Genomic DNA, 14,001 nt, shown 5'->3' with positions numbered 1-14,001 from the left:
AATTCCTGGTGGTATAAAGGAAAAATACAGTTCAAAGAACTACTAAATTCAAGTGTATATTTGGTCAGGCGTAATTAATACAATCAAAAGACCTACTTCATTAGTTTTAAAGACAGAGTAATGGAAAGTAAAGTATTTATAGGTAGATGATACAATTATTGAAGGAAAAATTCCATCTTGTAAGAAAGAAGTGGTGTCAGGATTAGGGTAAATATATATATATATATATATATATATATATATATATATATAGATAGATAGATAGATAGATAGATAGATGTTACACTTAAAATAAAATATGTAAATTTTACGGTATAGGTACAAAGAGAGTGAAAGGATAGGGAGGGAGATCATCCAGATCTGTTGGTACTTATAAGGCCTAAAAATAACCTGGTTATTCTACAAAGCAAGGAGACATAATCAGGGACAAAGGAAAACTGCTTGGGTACTTGGAAGTATGAAAATAGCATGGATATGCTGTGTGTGGCTTACTTAGTGGTATTAGTGAGGTATACACGAAAGGAGAGTAGAAGCAATTAAGGGACTATGATTCAGTTTCTCCGGTCGGTATAATTGGTTCATTACAAGACTTGCTATAATAGTTCTAGGGTATTTCTCATGATAATGATTAAATGTAATCTTTATCTTCATCAAATGTGTGCTCTGGGGAAGTACATTTTCCCTTACTTTCATAACTTATGGTATTGTATTAATCTCACATAAATCAAGGTGATTGATAATTTTATAAATCAAACAAACAAGTGTACCATATCCCCAAATTAATTCATTTACAAAAAAGATTTCAAGGACTGAAAAGACGGTTCAACCAATAAGAATGCTGTCTGTTCATGACATGAGCTTGGTTCCTAGACCCTATTTCAGGTGTCTCACAATTACCTCTATCTTCAGCTCAAAGAAATTCTGTTTCTCTTTTAGCTCTCGGGGGATCAATTAATAAGTCACACACAACACACACATACACGTATTTTACCTGTTTACTGTTGACTATATGTACATGTGATTAGGGAAAATCACTTAGGGTTAGAAAACTAATCAGGGAACTAATACCTGGAGAAAACTGATTGTTCTTCTCAATTAGAGATTGGTAGCCTGTAGCTCTTCGTGTACAGCTGGGACTTGTGAAATTTCCCAGGCTACACTGGCATACCAACTGTTATTTTTGTTATTGTTTTTGTTGTTATACAAGTCTTGTTTAGGCAACTATGTTATTGAGATGTCATGTGGGTAGTATCACCTTGTCGTGAATAGAAAACACAATTTCCAAGATATGTAGTTGTCCTTTGGTTATGATGACCTTATTAGCCTACTTAAGTGATTGTTCCTGACCCTTCCATGTGGGAATTGTATATATATGTATGTACAATGTATATATACATATATACATATGTATATATATGTATATGTATATATATATATGTATATGTATATATATGTATATGTATATATATATATATATATATATATATATATATATATATATGTATATATATATCAGTTCTTACTGGGCATGTCATAGTCACGTATTATTTTTCATTTTGACCAGTTACGCAGTTTTGTAAGGGTTATATACTTTTTTCTGAAAATGTCTCTTGCTTTCTAAGATACTAAGCATTCACTAAATGTGGACTCCAAATTAATAGCATTCTTTGACATTATTTAACACAATACTTATCCTGCTACCTTACTGTGTACGGACTGTCTAACTTGCTGTAAGAGAACAATGTCAATGACCATATTATATGTTGTATATTTCAATTAATCAGCTTTACAACCTAAGCTAAATGCATGGTGTGGTAGCTAGTTCTGACATTTTGATACAAAACAGTCATTGAAGTGGAGGGATCCTTAGTTGATATAATACTCCAAAAGATTAAAAATCAGGCTTGAGGCATTCCTGTAGTACATTTGGTTAGCTAGTAATAGATGTGGGAGGGTCCATTATCGATGGAGCCAACCTAGGGTGGTAGCACGAAGTTGTATTAGAAATCAGGCTGAGCAAGCCATAAAAACAGGGCCAGAAAACAGGATTCCTTCCTGCCATCCGCACTAGCTCCTGCTTCCAAGTTTCTGACTGAGTTCTCGGCCTGACTTTCTTCTCTGATGGACTGTGTTGTGGAAGTCTAAGCTAAATAAACCCTTTCTCCCCTTGTTGCATTTGGTCATGGTGTTGACGTAAAATAATGTATGTGGAAAACTGTGTTGTTGAGATTATTTGCAGAAAGCAGCCAACGTATTAGAAGCAGAATTAAATAAAACAAATATCTACCATGAATATTGGTAGTAATGTGTGCATACAGGAAGGTAACAGCCTTTTGCAGACTTAAGTGCTAGTCTCAGTTTTAGTGAGTAAATTAACTTTTTCTCTTGTAAAACTACATTAATGATTTCTGTAAAGGATCCCTCATTTCTCTAAATAGCATGTTTTCTATGCTGTTGAGTTAATAAAGAAAAAAGACTGTATTAGGGAGGAGTACAGAGAAGATACAGACAAAGGTACAAAAGACACATGTAACTGCGACAGACGATTTGACATACATAACAAGCAGTACAGACAGGCCAATGACCACAGACTACAGTCAGAGGGAAAATACAGGATGAGAAATGTAGAATTCAAGTTTTGTCTCCTCTCTCTCCTCATTCTTGTTCAAACTAAAACAAAAGGAACTGTTATGTTTTTTATTATTTAATTACTTACTAACATTCACACTACAAAAGGAAGCTTCTTTGGTGAGTGGTGAAATCTATACTTAATGGTAGTTATTTACAATTCAATTTGAAATTTTATTGGTTTAGGAAAATGGCAACCATGTGTTATCTAGTAGTTGACATTGATTTAATATTAGCATTAATATTAATACCAATATTCAGTTGCTGAGTGCGGTTATGTCCAATTAGATAGCTGTTAATTAGACCCAGTTAAAAGCGTCACTATTTCATGTGTTGCCATGATGGTGGTCATTGTGGTTTATAGGCATCACAGCTAGATATTAGTCCTATTGATTCCTCTCGTTCCTTCACAGTTGTACAACTCCTTTAGATACTATGAGAGGCAGTCCTCAAGAAGGAAGCTTCCAGGTGAGTTCCAGTTTAATTACACTAAGTCCTATATCCTACATGGTTGTATCTCCAGTAACAGAGACTTACTTTCAAATTCTGGGAGGCAACCCAGAGTGATGTCAGTAGTCTGTGTTATTTTGATAGCCTTTTACTTCCGTAATAAACATATAAAGGTAGGTTTGCCTTGCCTGACCGTGAGGATTGTTAGAAATTCAGTGGCTCTGTGGGGTGAGGGAGCATTATCAGCAGAGAGGTATAGTTTCAATACATATCTATCTATATCTAGTGTATGTGCTTACATACATTTCCATGTTTGTAATGTGCATATATGTAAATGATATGTAATATGTACTATGACTATAGGTTTGAGTAAGCTTATAAGATAATGTTTTCTTTTTTATCATGCTTAGTGTTATTTATGTTTCATTCTCACTCTGTATGACTTTCCTTTCCTGTTAAAATCCACCCTTCGTTTTCTGCTTCTCCTTTAATATCTGTGCCCTATTTATCAGTCTCTAGATATAAAAATAGATCACATTTGCAATTCTGAAATGCATTTCATTTGCAGTATAGAGTAATGTACCTGTTATTACTAATTTAGATTCTAACATTTTGCCATGAGTTATGTGATTATATATGTTTATGTGTCTGTTCATGCATTTTTGTATGTGTGGAAGCTTGTGCATCTATGTGTTTTTATTTATGTAAGCCTATGTGTTTGTAGGTATGTCTGTCTGTGTTCCTCCTTTTACCAGTTTAGCACAGTTACATAAAACTAAGCTGGCAAGTAGACTAATCTTGTAGGAGTAGAATGTGGTACATGAGAGATATGATGGGGCATTTTTAATGTCATGTGGGCACAGGACAAAATAGAATCAAAAATATTCCATAGTGGTAGACACATTAGTCACATTTTGCTTTTTAAAGCGAGAAAAATGTTTAAATAACATAAGAAGAATCTCAAATCTGAGGTAGCTGGTAAGATTACTAGTTCAGTGTTAGCATAGATGATTATATGTATATATTCTTGATGTTTTCTAAGCCAGAAAATTAACTTTAGATTAAGCAGTACCTTCAGACTAATTTAAATGATTTTCTAAAACTGTATAATACATTGCTTTGTTTGTAACAAGAAACAGTACAATTTAAAATCATACTGAATTTTCCAAAGCTACTGCCATTATATGCATAAACTAGACAGATATAACTAGACAACATTATTGTGAACAATTTAAAATACACGCTTCAGAGCCCAAAATGAGACATTGGTTTCCAGCAAAATGAGATGACAATGCTTCATAATAAGAAGATGAGAACACACTTTTAAGAGAACCTACACTTACAGCACAAATTGTGTCTCACTGATGAAAGAAAAGCATTTAGGATCTGGGGAGATGGCTCTGCAGTTCAAACGACCTGCTGCTTTTTCAGAGGACTAAAGTTTGTTTTCAGCACCATGTCAGCATGTTCACAGCCATCTTTAACTTCAGCTCCAAGGGATCTGAAGATTTCTGTGCACCCTTGTAGGCAATGACACACACATAGATGTGCAACTTGAAACAAAAGCACACATATGAATGAAAATAAAATAAAAATATAAGAAAACGGGTGTCGGGCCTGGTGAGAATGCAGATACTTAGGAAGCATAAGTGCTAAAATTGTTCAAGGCTATTTTTTGCATTATTTTTAATTAATTAATTTTTTTTTAATAATTACAGTTTACTCACTTTGTATCTTAGCTGTATCCCACTCTCTCTTTCCCTCTCAATCTAACTGGCCAGCCCTCCCTCATTTTCTCCATGCCTCTCCCCAAGTCCACTGATGGGGGAGGACCTTCTCCCCTTCCCTCCGACCCTAGTCTATCAGGTCTCATCAGGACTGTCTGCATGTCTTCCTCTGTGACCTGGTAAGGCTGTTCCCTCCTCAGGAGAATGTGATCACTGAGTCATTTCAGAGACAGTCCCTGTTCCCATTACTAGAGAACCCAGGTGGAGACTGAACTGCCATGGGTTACATCTGTGCAGGGGTTTTAGGTTATCTCTATGCATGGTCATTGTTTGGAGTATCAGTCTCAGAAAAGACTCCCTCCAAGTCTTTCTATCACCCCAATCATTCATAAGATTCCCTGCACTTTGCCCAAAGTTTGATTATAATCTCAGCTTCTGCTTTGATACCCTGCTGGGTAGAGTCTTTCAGAGGCCCTCTGTGGTAAGCTCCTGTCCTTTTTCCTGTTTTCTCCTTCTTCCGATGTCAGTCCAGTTTGCCTTTCTGAGTGAGGATTGATCATCTTATTCAGGGTCCCCCTTGCTTAGCTTCTTTAGGTATACAGATTTTAGAATATTTATACTATATTATATGTCTAATAGCCACTTATAAGTGAGTATATATCACATATGTCTTTCTGCTTCTAGGATACCACACTCGGGATGAACTTTTCAAGTTCACACCATTTGCTTGCAAATTTCATGATTTCCTTGTTTTTAATTTAAACGCCTACAATAATTTAACCTCCTACAATAAGCTTTCAGTGTTATTTCTCTTCATACAATATTCTTATTAGAAAATAGAAGTGGATGCCAGTTCATGATTTTAATACTAGCTAAAAGTTCTTTCAAAACCAGGTGTGGTAGAGCATGCCTTTATTCCCAGCACTTGGGAAAGCAGAGGCAGGCAGATCTCTGTGAGTTGGAGGCCAGCCTGGTCTGCAAAGGGAGTGTAGGGCAACCAGGGCTATACAGAAACTCTATTTTGAAAAACAAAACAAAAATTCTTTCATATTTCTGTTAATTTTCTAACTTTCCTAGTGCTCTATGATATTAATTTAAGAGTATGTTTTGTTACTTTTTTTCTTATAATTTAGAGGAATTTGTTACTAGGCACTTTTTTTCAAAAATACATATCCAGTTAAATAATCATTTCCTTCTTGCATTATATGACTAATGAAATGTTGTACATGGAGTTTATACACTGTGTTGTAAACTGAATTTTTTAAAGAAATGTGTGTGTGAAAGCTGAGTGTGGTGATGCCATCTATAGTCCCAGATAACTTGGGATCCTGAAGTGGAAGAATCACTTGAGTTCAGGAGTTCAAGGCCAGCCTTGGCAATATAATTTGATTCTATTTCAAAAAATGAAAAAAAAAAAAAAAAAAACTAAGATTCTAGATAACCAGCTTTGCAAAGATTTCTGATGCTGGCATTGCTGATGAAGGACTCGTTCTATAAGTAGTACGACTATTTTTTTTTTTTAAGTACAACTGCTACCAGATGATTCTTCTGTTTTTTAGTAAGAAAAAGTATACACAACACAAAACTATAGAACACTAATTAGGAGCATATTTGACAAAGGTGATTACTGTCTGAAAGTTCTTGTGACTATCAAGAAACCTAGAGCAAACCTTATGACTTTTACATGAAGAACAGTTAGGTATGATGATAAGTTAAATAGGTTATTCAAAATCTCCATACATTTTCTTTTTTATTCACATCAAATAATGTTAAAGAATGAAAAACAAAGTTTTGGTTATTTGTAAGCCTTTATTTCCTAATTTCATTTGATCAGAGTAATTTTCCAGGAGACATTTGAGTTGTTCAGAAATACACACTGATGGGTCCAGTCTAAAGATGCAGAGATTCAGTTTTCAAGTGAGGCTGATTTAGGGGGTGTTGTCATTGAACCTAATCAGTTCTGAAGTTGTTGGTAGGTTGATCTTCTCTCATTTGTCAGCTAACAGGAAGAGCTGTCATAGGCCCATTTAAAGGGATGTGAAACTCTATTTTTATAAAGCTGAGATTAAAAGTGGCCACTTGTAAAATGCCCTATCGTGGTTGTTTCTAAAATTGTATTTTCATGTTGAAAGTGATTTTGTATATTTTCAGGCCAAATTATAACTACTGTGTTGAATTGTTAATGTGCAGAAATAGTACTTTTTATTTAAAATTATTAATAGTGAATACCTATACTGTGCCTAGCCTTGTGCTGACTGTCAGCATTTCAACATTTCTTTTTTATGAGCACAGTGTTCTGCAAAGTCAATACGATCTTATAAGGTGCAAATAAAAACTGCTGGCAGGTATAATAGAATTTCCTATCATAATTTACAAATGATCTTTGCAAATAGTGGAGAGAGGCATTGAGTTAAGCTAAATTAAATGCTTTCTTTTCCATCTTTATTATACAACTAAATGTCATTCACATTTAAAATAATCTCAATATATGTTTTTTTCAGAACTAAAATGTGATGTTATACAAAGCTATAGATTGAGGATATTTTTTTTAAATCTCATCTATGGCATTGTGTAAAAAATGAGGAATTTAATTTAAAAAAGACATTAATTTAAGATTTTCCACCAAATTTAGTATCTTAACCAAAGCCTGAAATTTTCTATCCTGTTAGATAAGAACTTTTACTGACATTGGATATTTGTTTCAGTAATTCTAAACTTTAATAGTAATCATGATATTCTAACTACATTTGATTTCTGAGTAACTTAAATTTATGAAAATTAATAGCGATGAAAAATGCTTTTTATTGTCATAGTTACTTGAATATCTTATTACTTTACTTTTCTTGCTTTAATAGTAGTGCTATGTTTCTTTTGTATTTGTATATTTATATGTGGCTTTTATATGTACATTTTTCTAGTGTTTATGAAATGTGCTTTGAAATAAATGTTAAAATTTAAATGGTTTAACACTCTGCCTCAGGTTTGGTTATGTATCTTAGTATCTGCTTTGATACACTGCTAGATAGAGTCTTTCAGAGGCCCTCTCTAGTAGGCTCCTGTCCTGTTGCTTGTTTTCTCCTATGTCCAATGCACCTCTCATTTGTCTTTCTAAGTAAGGACTGATCATCTTACCCCGGGTCCTCTTTCTTGTTTCTCTTCTTTAGGTGTATAGATTTCATTATGTTTATCATATCTCATAGGACTATATGAGTGAGTATATACCATGTGTGTCTTTCTCCTTCTGGGATACCTCACTCAGAATGATCTTTTCTAGATCCCACCATTAAGAGGGAGTTAGTATGACATGGAAAGGATAGGAACTCCACAAGGACCAGATATATCTGGGCACAGGGGTCTTTTCTCAGACTGACACTCCACCAAGAACCATGTATGGAGATAACCTAGAACCTTAGTTGGATGAAGCCCATGGTAGCTCAGTAACCATAGTTTCCCATAGTAAGGTGAACAGGGACTATTTCTGACAGAAACTCAATGGCAGGCTCTTTGACTTCCCCACCCCCCAAGGGAGGAGCAGTCCTGTTAGGCCACAGAGGAGGACTTTGCAGCCAGGCCTGAAGATACCTGATAAAACAGGGTCAGATCAAAGGGGAGGAGGTCCTCCCCAATCAATGGACTTCGAAAGGGGCAGGGAGGAGATGAGGGAGGGAGGGAGGGTTTGGGAAGGAATGAGGGAGCAGGATACAGCTGAGATATAGAGTTAATAAAATGTAACTTATAATAAAAAATAAAATAAAATTTAAAAAAATAAAATGGTTTAACACAAAAAAATTAAGAACACTATTTCCATATATTTCTCTAGTATAAGCAGTTTTTAAAAATACTAATTTCAGCATATAGATGGTAAGTATAATTATCTTTTCAATCAAAACTAATAAGATTGTAATTTTCCTGTAGAAGGTTCTAATCATCTAACCATGTTTCATTTATTATTATTATTATTATTACTACTACAAGCAGTGTGTATGTGTGTGTGTGTGTGTGTGTGTGTGTGTATGTGTGTGGTGTATGTTGGATACATGCATGCAAATGTAGGAAGCTACAGGCCATTGTAGGATGCTGCTTTATATTACTCTCCACCTATTTTTTCTTTTATTTCTTATTTATTTATGAATTTATTCATTACAATTTATTCACTTTGTATACCAGCTGCAGCCCCCTCTTGTCTCCTCTCAGTCCTACCCACCTCTTCTTCCCCTATACCCTTTCTCCAGTCCCCTGGTATGGGAGGACCTTCTCCCTTTCTGGGCCCAGTTTTTTTTTTTTTTTTTTTTTTGGCTCATTCTCTTGTTGGAGTTCCTGTCCCTTTCAGCTCTTTCTATCTCTTTCTTATTTCATAAGAATACTGGCACTCTGCCCAAAGTTTGGCTATAAGTCTCAGTATCTGCTTCAATACTCTGGTGGGTAGAGGTCCTCTATGGAAGGCTCCTGTCAGTGAATCTAGAGCTTATGATTTTAGCAAATTCCTTTCCCCTATCCCTCGGCACTGATGTCATAGACACACTGCAATATCAAGTAATGTTATGTGGGTGCCAGATATCTAAAATGAAATGTTTGTGCTTGTATCTGAAGTTACTTTACCCACCAACTCATGTCCCCAGCACCCATCATGATAATAATCACAAAATACTTATGACTGGCTACCTTGAAATAACACTACATATAATGACTGTGTTGGGGGAATGGTTATTGGGTACTAATTATACCTAACTATAAAATTCATTTTGTACAAAAAAAAATTCATTGGAAATTCTCAATTCAACAGTTTCATAGGTCATTAATATGTCTTGTCATTCATCATAGCCTTGCACTAATCTTGGAGTTACTGGACCATTTTAAAAAAATTCTGGCTTGGGATTTCTTTATAGTGGTAATGACACTGCTTTATGTTTTATAAAGAACACTATATGAGAAAGTCATCTAATGGCTTGTCCATATCTGAATTAGTAAATACTGGGCTAACAGGTAGAAAGAGATGGTAATAGAAGACACAGGATCAAAAACTATAATGATGAATTCACGCAGCTGGTAAAGATGTAGTATAGGAACAACAGAGAGGAAGATAAAAGATGAAGAATTTGGAGTAAAATCTTTTAGGGCCAGAATAATGTAGAAAACAGGAAAAGCAAACATAATGACAAGTTTAGGTCTACCATGGAGTAATTTGGGATCACTGAGGTGCAGGACCTTGTATTTGCACTGTTGGGTTTTGATCTTACCTTTGTTAAGTATTTCCTTTCCATGCCCCATTTCTCCCAGTTGGATCTTGTGCAATTAAGTGTTGGCATTATGAAATTTGCTCTTTTATTTCACAAAGTTTAAAATTAACAGATTTTTTTTTTTTTTTGTCTTAGAAGAGATTTTTGAGATCAGCCCTCTATCTGATGTAGATCTGTCTGGTGAAGATCTTTTCCCAATCTGTAGACTCTCGTTTTGTTCTACTGACAGTGTCATTTGACTTACAAAAGTGTCTCAGTTTCATGAGGTCCCATTTATTGATCATTGATCTTAGAGCCTGTGCCCTTGGTTCTAGTCAGGAAGTTGTGTCCTGTGCCAATGAGTTCAACATTCTTTCCTATTTTTTTTTTTTTCTAACATGTTTAGTGTGTCTGGTTTTGTGTCCGGGTAGTGTGTCTGTGTTGAGTCTTTGATCCACTTAGACTTTAGTTTTGTTCAGGGTAATAAATATGGATCTATTTTCATTTTTCTACATGTAGACATCCAGTTAGACCAGCACCATTTGTTGAAGATGGTTTATTTTTTCCATTGTATAATTTTGTCTTCTTTGTAAAAAATCACTTGCCGATAGGAATGTGGGTTTATTTCTGGGTCTTCATTGTCCGTTTCTATTATATCAGTGGCATGCAGTTTTTATTACTATTGCTCTGTAGTATAGCTTAAGATCAGTAATGCTGATACCACCAGAAATTCTTTTACTGTATAGAAATTGTTTTGAGTATCTTGGGTCTTTTATTTTTCAATATAAAGTTAATTTTGCTCTTTCTAGGTCTGTAAAGAATTTTGTTGGATTTTGATAGAAATTGCATTGGATCTGTAGATAGCTTTTGGCAGGATGGCCATTTTTACTGTGTCAATCCTATGGACCCATGAGCATGAGAGATCTTTCCATCTTCTAAAATATTCTGTAGGACTAGTGGAAGGAGGGGAACAACAAGACACTGACAAAACCTGAGAACTAAAAATTACCCTGCCTTAAAGATGGAGCTGGTTTCCGCCTTCCACCTTCCCGATGGTGAGTGCTCTCTGTCACGAACAATTCCACATTTGGCTAAGACTGAGGATCTGGCTTGCTTCCATGTATGTGGACCTATCTGCATTGCCCACGTGGCACGCCTGGGTTGGCTACCCAGAGGCTATTTAAGCTGTGGGCTGGCTTTCCCCCGGGTCCGAGGATTGTTCAAGGTTCCTGAATAAACTGCATTGAAAAAAAAAAAAATTACCCTGCCTACAAGAAGTGTAGGAACAAAAAGGGAACAAAGATTGAGGGAAAGTCGTACCAATAATTGGCCCAACCTGAGACCCATCCCTCAGTAGAGAGCCAGCCCCTGATACTAATAACGGTACTCTGCTATGCTCGCAGATAGGAGCCTGACTTGACTGTCTAGGAGGCTTCCATCATCAGCGGGTTGGGACAAATGTTGGGACTTGCACTCAAGCATTGGGTATACCTCCTAGGATTCTGCGGAAATGTTGGAAGGAAGATGGAAGGACCCGGAGAGGATAGGAACCTCACAAGAAGACCAACAGAGACAACTAAGTCAGTCCCATGGGATCCTTCAAAGACTGAAAAATCCACTAAGGAGCATGTATGATCTGGACTTAGACCCCTGCACATAGGTGGCCAATGGGTGCCTGGCAAGTGGAAGGGGATGTTTCTAATATGGACTCTGCTGCCTGCTTTTGAATCACTTCCCCTGGCAGGGCTTCCTTGCCTCTCATCAGAGGATGAGGGTATGCTCAATTCTGATGTGACTTTGATTTGCTGAGGAGGATTGATATGGAGGTGGGGGCTCCCTTTTTCAGGGGGAAAGGGAAAGGGAAAAGGGGAAGGAGGGAGGGGAAACTAGAAGAAGAGGAGGGAGGTGACACCCTTGGGATCTACAATAAATTTTAAGAGAAAATAAAAATATATTCAAAGGAGAAGAGGTTTTGTACTTGGCAATTTTAAACAGTCTTGACACTGTTAGAGACAGTGGGAATTTTAAAGATGGATAAGTACATTTTGTTTTATAACATGGCAATGGATCTAAACAGGTCAGAATGTGAAATGCAGTGGTTTGGACAAGAAAATGTTCCCTATTGTATCAGGCATTTGTACAATTAGTTCACCCAGTGGTGGTGCTCTTTGGGGAAGTATACATTGGCACAGCCTTGCTGGAGGAATTATATCAATGTGAACTGCTTTTGAGATTAAAAAGTGTCACATATTTTAGCTTAAACTTCAATTTTATGCCTGTAGTTCAAGATGTGAGCTTCTCTTTTTACTGTGCTCCTAAATTACTGACATACTGTATGACATACTGCCATGCAATTATGACTGCATTAGAAAAGTAGCTAATACGTCCATAGAGGTATTTCTGAAGTGTGTTCATGCAGCACTGGAAATTATTGAATGTAATGAAATCAAGGAATATGACAACATGGCCCATGTAATATATTTTATGTGATTAATTTCACAAACCAAGAAAAGTGAACAGCAATATTTTTTTAAACAAAACTGAATGAACTGTGCTAGGAAAAGTAACTCTCAAAACCATGAGACTTCATTATGGCTTTATCAAAGGTCATAAAAGATGCAGTATGATGCAACAAAGAAAAATACACATGGGACAGAGAATTGAGACTCCTATCCTGCAGTGATGCAGAGTCCTCAGAGGAAAATACATTTTTAGCAAAGGAAATGCTTTCTGGCTTGTTCAGTAAGTATGAATGCTAATATTTATTGTCGGCTTAACAGGGTAATTATCACAGAGAGAGGACAAACCTCCATGAATCTCTGTGGGGAAGCTTTTGGATCTGTATCATTGCAGTATACGGATCCTTACTAATGGGGCCAGTACCTTCGCAATAGCTGGGACCCTTGACTGAACAAAAAGGAGAAAGTTAATGAGCGAGCACCAGAATTCATCTCTCTCTGTTCCTGATTGCTGCAGTAATGTGACCAGGTGTCTTCAATTTCTACCATGATGTGTATACCAGAACACACAGTGCACCTGTGGGGTAGGCTTCATGAATGTATGTTTTGGAAGGTAGTAAAACATGATACCTAACCAGCGAAATGTGAATCTTAACTACTGTTAAATAATGTTAGGCATTGTAGAGGAGTTTTAAAGATGCCATTGAGTGACAGTTATATTCATGTGATTCTGAATATAATATTATTATTTTGATATAACTAAACTTAAACAATAACCGAATATGTGTTTTCCTTTTATATTTGTGATTATTAAATGATTACATTATTTCTTTCTTATTCTTCTCTCAAACCTTCTCTTTCAAATTCCATGTTGTATTTTTAAAAATAATTGTTACATGCATACATATGTGTATGTACACACATATATATTACCATATCTGTATCTATATATCATGCCTGGGATATACATAATTTTACTTTAAAGTATGGTCCCAGCGTTGGCCATTTGGGAAGGGATAACTTATCGACAAGTTCTTCCATAGAACAGATTGCCTCTTTTTCAGCACTCTTTAGTTTACTGTAACTCTTTGTTTATGATTGAGGCCACTTGGGCTGAAGATTCTCAATTCACTTCTTTCTCTCTTAGACAGAATCTCCTGAACTTCCATTTTCTATAGCAAGATATTTCCTCTATTTATTTTGTGATAAATAAAAATAATTTCTTTCTTTCAAATTACCTTTTGTTTCTTTTCTAGGATATTTCTTTTTTATTTTAATAGTTTTTATTTTTTATTAATTACAGGTCATTTACTTTGTATCCTAGCAGTAGTCTCTCCCTCATTTCTTCACAATCACACTCTCCCTCCCTCATCTCCTCCCTGCCCCTATCCAAGTCCACTGATAGTGGAGGTCCTCCTCCCCTTCCATCTGACCCTAGCTTATCAGGTCTCATCAGGACTGGCTGCAATGTCCTCCTCTGTGGCCTAGTAAGGCTGCTCCTCCCTGGGGGGGGGATTGTCA

General features: G+C 36.0%; 1 protein-coding gene across 1 annotated transcript in view; it reads left to right on the top strand.

Annotated features, from left to right (window-relative positions):
- The window catches only part of Slitrk1 (SLIT and NTRK like family member 1), a 130,420-nt gene extending 117,308 nt beyond the window's left edge, over positions 1 to 13,112 (top strand). Inside the window, exons 3-4 of the transcript XR_009594295.1 lie at positions 10,973 to 11,076; positions 11,520 to 13,112. The gene's annotated coding sequence lies outside the window, so the exon portion shown is untranslated. The remainder of the gene's footprint in view (positions 1 to 10,972; positions 11,077 to 11,519) is intronic.
- The last annotated feature ends 889 nt before the right edge of the window (positions 13,113 to 14,001 follow it).

Source organism: Meriones unguiculatus, chromosome 9 (assembly GCF_030254825.1).
Source record: "Meriones unguiculatus strain TT.TT164.6M chromosome 9, Bangor_MerUng_6.1, whole genome shotgun sequence".
Taxonomy (NCBI): Eukaryota; Metazoa; Chordata; class Mammalia; order Rodentia; family Muridae; genus Meriones; species Meriones unguiculatus.
The sequence above is the reverse complement of the archived record's forward strand: the minus strand, read 5'-3'. Positions and strand labels throughout refer to the sequence as shown.